The 7,828-nt window shown below is 42.3% G+C and overlaps 1 pseudogene; it reads right to left on the reverse strand.

The window, feature by feature from the left end:
• Positions 1-2,310: 2,310 nt before the first annotated feature.
• LOC131826858 (protein SET-like) lies at positions 2,311-4,077 on the reverse strand (annotated as a pseudogene).
• Positions 4,078-7,828: the final 3,751 nt, after the last annotated feature.

Here is a 7,828-nt window from a genome sequence, read left to right on the forward strand (position 1 = left end):
AGGTAATCAGCTCACTTAAGGGGATAGGTTGAAATGGCACCTCCTCCTACGTCTCCACCATCTTGGCTCCCCCACCACTTAGGATGTATTTATTTATGAGTGTTTCATAGGTTCAAGTCGTAGGTTCAAGTTCTCAGCCACATTTGAGATGATTTTTGTATATGGTATAAGAGAGTATGATTTGTTTCGTGTGTTTGTGTGTGTGTGTGTTTTGTTTTGCGGTTTTTGTTGTTTTGTTTTGTTTTGTTTTGTTTTGCATATTGCTGTCTATTTTTCGAAATGTCATGTATTCAAGAGACTATCTTGACTCCATTTTATATTCTGGTCTTCTTTAACATAAGTTCTCATACATATTTGACTGTATTTCTCTTTATTCTCTTCCATTGATCTAGGTGTTGGTTTTCTTGCTAACACTGTGCTATTTTTTTTTTTTTAATTTATGTTCAGCGTAACAGTATTCATTGATTTTGCACCACACCCAGTGCTCCATGCAATCCATGCCCTCTCCAATACCCACCACCTGGTTCCCCCAACCTCCCACCCACCTCTCCTTTAAAACCCTCAGATTGTTTTTCAGAGTCCATAGTCTTTCATGGTTCTCCTACCTTTCCAATTTTCCCCAACTCCCTACTCCTCTCTAACTCCCCATGTCCTCCATGCTATTTGTTATGCTTCACAAATAAGTGAATCATAGGATGATTGACTCTCTCTGCTTGACTTATTTCACTCAGCATAATCTCTTCCAGTCTCGTCCATGTTGCTACAAAAGTTGGGTATTCATCCTTTCTGATGGAGGCATAATACTCCATCGTGTATATGGACCACATCTTCCTTATCCATTCGTTTGTTGAAGGGCATCTTGGTTCTTTCCACTGTTTGGCAACCGTGGCCATTGCTGCTATAAACATTGGGGGTACAGATGACCCTTGTTTTCACTACATCTGTATCTTTGGGGTAAATACCCAGTAGTGCAATTGCAGGGTCATAGGGAATCTGTATTTTTAATTTCTTGAGGAATCTCCACACTGTTCTCCAAAGAGGCTGCACCAACTTGCATTCCCACCAGCAGTGTAAGAGGGTTCCCCTTTCTCCACATCCCCTCCAACACATGTTGTTTCCTGTCTTGTTAATTTTGGCCACTCTAACTGGTGTAAGGTGATATCTCAAAGTGGTTTTAATTTGAATCTCCCTGATGGCTAGTGGTGATGAACATTTTTTCATGTGTCTGATAGCCATTTGTATGTCTTTATTGGAGAAGTGTCTGTTCATATCTTCTGCCCATTTTTTGATATGATTGTTTTGTGTGTGTTGAGTTTGAGGAGTTCATTATAGATCCTGGATATCAACCTTTTGTCTGTACTGTCATTTGAAAATATCTTCTCCCATTCTGTGGGTTGCCTCTTTGTTTTCTTGACTGTTTCCTGGGCTGTGCAGAAGCTTTTGATTTTGATGAAGGCCCAAAAGTTTATTTTCGCTTTTGTTTCCTTTGCCTTTGGAGACATATCTTGAAAGAAGTTGCTGTGGCTGATATCGAAGAGATTACTGCCTATGTTCTCCTCTAGGATTCTGATGGATTCCTGTCTCACGTTGAGGTCTTTTATCCATTTTGAGTTTATCTTTAGGTACGGTGTAAAAGAATGGTAAAGTTTCATTCTACATATTTCCCAGCACTATTTATTGAAGAGACTGTCTTTTTTCCACTGTATATTTTTTCCTGCTATGTTGAAGATTATTTGCCCATAGACTTGAGGGTCCATATCTGGGCTCTCTACTCTGTTCCACTGGTCTATGTGTCTGTTTTTATGCCAGCACCATGCTGTCTCAGTGATCACAGCTTTTAGTAAAGCTTGAAATCAGGTAGCATGATGCCCCTAGTTTTATTTTTGTTTTTCAACATTTCCTTAGCGATTCGGGGTCTCTTCTGGTTCCATACAAATTTTTGGATTATTTGCTCCAGCTCTTTGAAGAATACCAGTGGAATTTTGATCAGAATGGCATTAAAAGTATATATTGCTCTAGGCAGTATAGACATTTTAACAATGTTTATTCTTCTGATCCAAGAGCATGGAATGGTCTTCCATATTTTTGTGTCTTCTTCAATTTCTTTCATGAGTGTTCTGTACTTCATCGAATACAGATCCTTTACCTCTTTGGTTAGGTTTGTTCCCAGGTATTTTATGGTTCTTGGTGCTATAGTAAATGGAATCAATTCTCTAATTTCCTTTTCTGTATTTTCATTGTTAGTGTATAAGAAATCCACTGGTTTCTGTACATTGACTCTGTAGAATGTATCAATGAAACTAGAAGCCATTTTTTGTGTGTACACATTTAGTTTTATTGTAACAAAGCAACTTGTACACTTTTAACGTTTAAAACTGAGCATCATCTTTCCTTTCCAGTGAAACAAAAAGAAAATTTTAAAAATAAACAGGAACAAAATTACAATAGAGAATGTCAATTCCAAATAAGATGCTACAAGTTCTGCTGATTCTCCCATCGAGTGGCAGGGCTCAAGTCATCATTAGGAGAGAGTTTTATTTTAAAAGTGTCATCTTAAACTGCAAGGATGTCCATTAAACATCACAATTAAACATGCCAAAGGAGAAGCCATGTGGTCAAAATGCCCACTTAACCCACCCAAACATCTCAAACCCACCCTTTGCTGACCTTCTATAACCCCATTTTTTAAAGTTTTTTTTTCTTTTTTTTAAACAAGAGAAAGTAGACAGGTACATGTTGGTAAATGCTAACTGTCCATATTCACATAGAGACACAGTGTAATCTCTGAGCCCAATATACAGAGAAAGGAGGAAAAAAGCTAGAATTCTATGCACTACTACACAGGGGCCTAGCACCCTCCAGCTTCCAGCAGAGCTAAGGGAGCAGAAGGTTTTTCTTTTTTCCCACAGAGCACGATGGTGTTGATTCCATAAAGTTTTTGTTTTTGTTGAGACAGGAAGGGACAAAAATGAATTTGGAACAAAAAGGGGTAGAGATTCTTTTCCCACTGTATTCTGCTCAAGGTATTTCCCCCCAAAATAAGCTGAGAACCATGGTATAAAGAGAGAGAAAAAGGAGATTTCAAAAAACAGGGCGAATGAGCACAAGAGGAGAAAAGAAAAAGAAAAAGGAAAAAAAAAAGACGGCAACTTGCTCCCAGGGACTGAAGAAAATTTAAAAAGGAAGGTTGGAATCCATCAGTATTCCATTAGTCATCTTCCCCTTCATCCTCCTCTCCTTCCTCCCCCTCATCATCATCTTCATCTTCTTCACCTTCATCCTCATCTCTTTCTTCATCAATATCTTCCAATCCTTCTTCTTCTTCTTCATCATCATCATCCTCTTCTCCTTCCCCTTCTTCGTCATCCATATCGGGAACCAAGTAGTACTGTGATGGATTTGGCCAAATATCATCTTTGATGACTTCTCCTACCTCATCTGCACCTGCATCAGAATGGTCAGTAAACCAGGTGAAGAAGCTCTCTGGTTCCTCATGCTGTCTCTTTCTGCTGGCTTTATTCTGTGTTTGACTTGAACGTTTCGTCAAATCCTTTCCAGATTTCCATTTGATTTCAGTGGACTTTGAAGATGGATCACCACTCTCATTCAGATGAAATTCTTTGGAGAGAACTTTATTTTCGAAGTAAGGGTTTTCATCAAAATAAAAATCTATTCTGTAGCCTGATTTAATATCTTCAAATTCTGTCACTTCAACTCTTGTCAAATAATGCAGCGCCTCTTCATCCTCCTCCCCAAGCAGTGCAGACACTTCTGGATGGTTGACAAATGTTGTTACCCAAAATTGGGGATTTGGGCGATCAATTCCGACCTCTTCTGAAAAAATGGTTGGCGGAGTTTGTTATATTTCTGTTCTACTTTCAAAATCTCCTCACTGGCTTGTTCATTAAGTCTGTCTATTTCATTTTGTACTTCATCAATATGTTCAATTGCTTCTTGCTGTTCTTTTTCTCCTCTATGCAAGTGCTGGGATGTTGACGTCTGCCCTGGCTTGGGGGCAGGGGGCTGTCTCGGTTTCTTCATTTGAGGCGGGAGCGAAGACTGGCGTTTGGGGGCCATGCTATGAGGAAACTCCAGGAAACCTGGAGAGAGGCACGTCTGGAAGCTCTGATTGCTAGAAGCCATTTTTTTAAAGAATCAATAAGATCGATAAATCATTGTCCACACTAATCCAAAAAAAAAAGAGAGAAATCCCAAATTCATAAAATTATGAATGAAAAGGGAGAGATCACAACTAACACCAAGGAAGTAGAAACAATCATCAGAAGCTATTATCAACAGTTATATGCCAATAAGCTAAGCAATCTAGATGAAATGGATGCATTCTTGGAAAACTATAAACTCCCACAACTGAACCAGGAAGAAACTGACAACCAGAATAGACCGGTATCTAGTAACGAGATTGAAGCTCTGATCAACAACCTCCCAAAAAACAAGAGCCCAGGACCTGAAGGATTCCCTGGGGAATTCTACCAAACTTTCAAAGAAGAAATAACACCTATTCTCCTGAAGCTGTTTCAAAAAATTGAAGCAGAAACAAAACTTCCAGACTCTTTCTATGAATCCAGCATTACCCTGATCCCCAAACCAGGCAAAGACCCTACCAAAAGGAAGAATTTCAGACCAATATCACTGATGAATATGGATGCTAAGATTATCAACAAGATCCTAGCTAGCAAGATCCAACAGCACATTAAAAAGATTATCCACCATGACCAGGTGGGATTCATCTCTGAGCTACAAGGATGGTTCAACATTCACAAATCAATCAATGTGATAGAACAAATTAATAAGAGAAGAGAGAAGAACCACATGGTCCTTTCAATTGATGAAGAAAAAGCATTTGACAAAATCCAGCATCCGTTTCTGATTAAAACGCTTCAAAGTATAGGGATGGAGGGAACATTCATCAACTTCATCAAATCTATCTATGAAAGACCCATAGAAAATATCATCCTCAATGGGAAAAAGCTTGCAGCCTTCCCGTTGAGATCAGGAACACAACAAGGATGCCCACTCTCCTCACTCTTGTTCAACATAGTATTAGAAGTGCTAGCAACAGCAATCAGACAACAAAGAGAAATAAAAGGTATCCAAATTGGCAATGAAGAAGTCAAACTCTCTCTCTTCACAGATGACATGATTCTTTATATGGAAAACCCCAAAGACTCCACCCCCAAACTACTAGAACTCATACAGCAATTGAGCAACGTGGCAGGATAGAAAGTCAATGTATTTTGGTGGTTCGTCACAGGAATGGTTCCCTTGACTTAGCTGTTTTTTCCTATGTGCCTTGGTCAGGACAAGTTGGGCCGGTGTCCTTGGCTTCACCTATTGTCTCCTTCCATCCCACTAGGCTCAGCAGAGAACTGCCAGAGAAGGAGAAAGTGATCGAGGTCCTGCAGGCCAAGCTGAATGCCCGGTCCATTACTCCCTCCAGCAGCCACACCTTGTCGGACTCCCAGCGCTCTCCCAGCAGCTCCTCCTTCCTGTCTGATGAGCTGGAAGCCTGCTCTGACATGGATGTAGCCAGCCTGTACACACACTACATAGAGAAGAAGGCACTTCCTGGTCATTCAGGTAACCTGTTTCTCTAGCCTGGCCTTGTAGATCCTCCCTGGTTTGTGTCAGGCTAAACGTGGCCCTGGGACCAAGCACCAAGTACAGGGCTCCAATGCCTCAGGATATTTGCACTGCTCCTGACTCCAGGGGGTATTGTGGGGTCTCCACTGGATTTGCAAGCTGGTAGACCCAAGGGGAAGCACAGTGGGAAGAGCGAGAACATCCAGACAGGCTCTTCCCCATTGTCTCATGAGCATAGACTGTCTGTCTGACTTCCTTCTTCAAATGGGACATTATCTCCCTCCTGCAGAGGTCTTGCTCACTGCATGTCCTGAGCTAGTGTCCCCTGGGTATCTGTCAGGAATCATGGATGCTGTTGCTCCCATCTGGTACTTTTGGAAATGCCATTTTTACAGCTTTTGGGTCTGGGCCCCACTCTCACCTCTCAGGTGGTTTGCCTCCCTCAAGAAGCTAACTGCAAATAAGGAAATGAACATGACTCACAGTGTTTGTTCTTGGTGCTTTCCCAGAAAGCCAGGCCCTGCCCTGGTACCCCTCTCTCAATAGAAGGCCAGTTCTTTGTCGACCACTGAACATTTTCTTACATTCATGGGTTTTGTAGATTCCACCATCATTCAAGTCATTCCACTGTACTGTCTTCTAAGCCATCAGCAACCAGTGAGGCTCGGGGGGTTAAAGCCAAACCCAGCAGCAACCCCACAGCTTGCCAGCTCCCCAGAACCGCCCCCCCCTGCAGAAGGCCAGCCAGGCCCATCCAGGTATGCGACAGCCAACACAGCAGGAGCTCTGTCTCCTTTCCCTCAGCAGCCTGTTTGACTTTTCTTCAGGGATGAATGTTTCCATTGTCAGAGGCTTCTAGGTATCAGATCCTAGATGAAATCAAGAGGCCTTCCTTGTCCACCAATTGTGTCTGCATTTTCTTGGTTCTAAATATTTTAGGCAAATCAGAGATCTGCAGTAGACTTCGATCAGAATACCAATTTTTACCAGTAGTCAGCAAATCGCTTTTAAGTAAACATTTTCATTTCTTTCTTTCACTTCACTCTGGGGAGCCAAGAGGCAAAATGTCTCTCCTATGATTATAGTCACCACAGAACAAAAAGAAAGTCACTTCATGGCTAGCCTGGAAGCATTACCCATTTTCTCTTCAGGACGAGCCTCTGTAACAACTCGGGATGCTTCAGGATCCTGCAAGATTCTGTTCACATTACATGGTCATTCATTCATGGATTTACGAACAGCTGGGAAGCCCTTGATATGTACATCGTGCCTGTCCTGCAGCCAGTTGGAGGGGTATATTTCATTTAGCTGCCCCAACTTAATTGCCAGAGTGTGCTGTTCAGTTAGAGCCCCACACCAGTGATGGCAAGAAGGCAAGCCTTGTCCCTGCCTCCTACCTCTTGCCACAACCAGCTGGCCGCCCTCGGTGTGGTTTGTCATAAGGTGCCCGCAGAAGGCACATGTTGTCCTTCTGTAGCTCCCATTTCTCCTGAGAATCCATCAGCCAAAATCTTAAGAAGGGAATGTGTCTGACACTTTCTGAGCTGGGGCTCGAAGTTTCTGGGCCAGAGTAGGCAGAAGCTGGCCCAGGAAGTCATGGGGAAAAGCTGTTTGCCTAGTGCTGTAGACATCTGTGCAAATGCTCTGGGGTCAAATGGAGCAGAAGGCCAGGGATTTTAAAATCGGAACACCTGCCTGAAGGATGCCTAACCTGTGTCACTGGGCAACGAGGGTATCCTCACAGTGTTTCTCCGACAGTGTATCAGCATCCTAGGGGGAGGGATGTGATTAGAGTGTACTCATTGTTTTCCATGGAGGCATTCTCCACAGATCAGTCTTGGTTTCTGCTCCCTCTGTGGGTTTCCTGCCATATAACTGTTTTCAGGAAAGAGGAGATCGATTCAGACATCAGAATGTCCTAGGGTCCCTAAAGACTTGTCCATAGATGGGCTCCATCATGGTCATCTGTGGGGATCTATTTTAAATGCAAATTTGCAAGCCCTCCTCCCAAAGTTTTTGACTTAGTAGAGCAGAACCTGAAGCAACTGCATGCATTAAGAATTTTTCCTAAGTGATTTGAATGCCTGGACTGGCATGCAAGCTATTGTGTCTGAGTCACTTTACCAAGACCTTGATTTTTCTTCTGGTGAATGAGTGCATTGATTTGAGATTCTCAGGTTTGTCTCCATGAGACTCGAATGACACGCATGAGGAATGCACATTCCCC

Source organism: Mustela lutreola, chromosome 3, assembly GCF_030435805.1.
Source record: "Mustela lutreola isolate mMusLut2 chromosome 3, mMusLut2.pri, whole genome shotgun sequence".
Lineage (NCBI taxonomy): Eukaryota > Metazoa > Chordata > Mammalia > Carnivora > Mustelidae > Mustela > Mustela lutreola.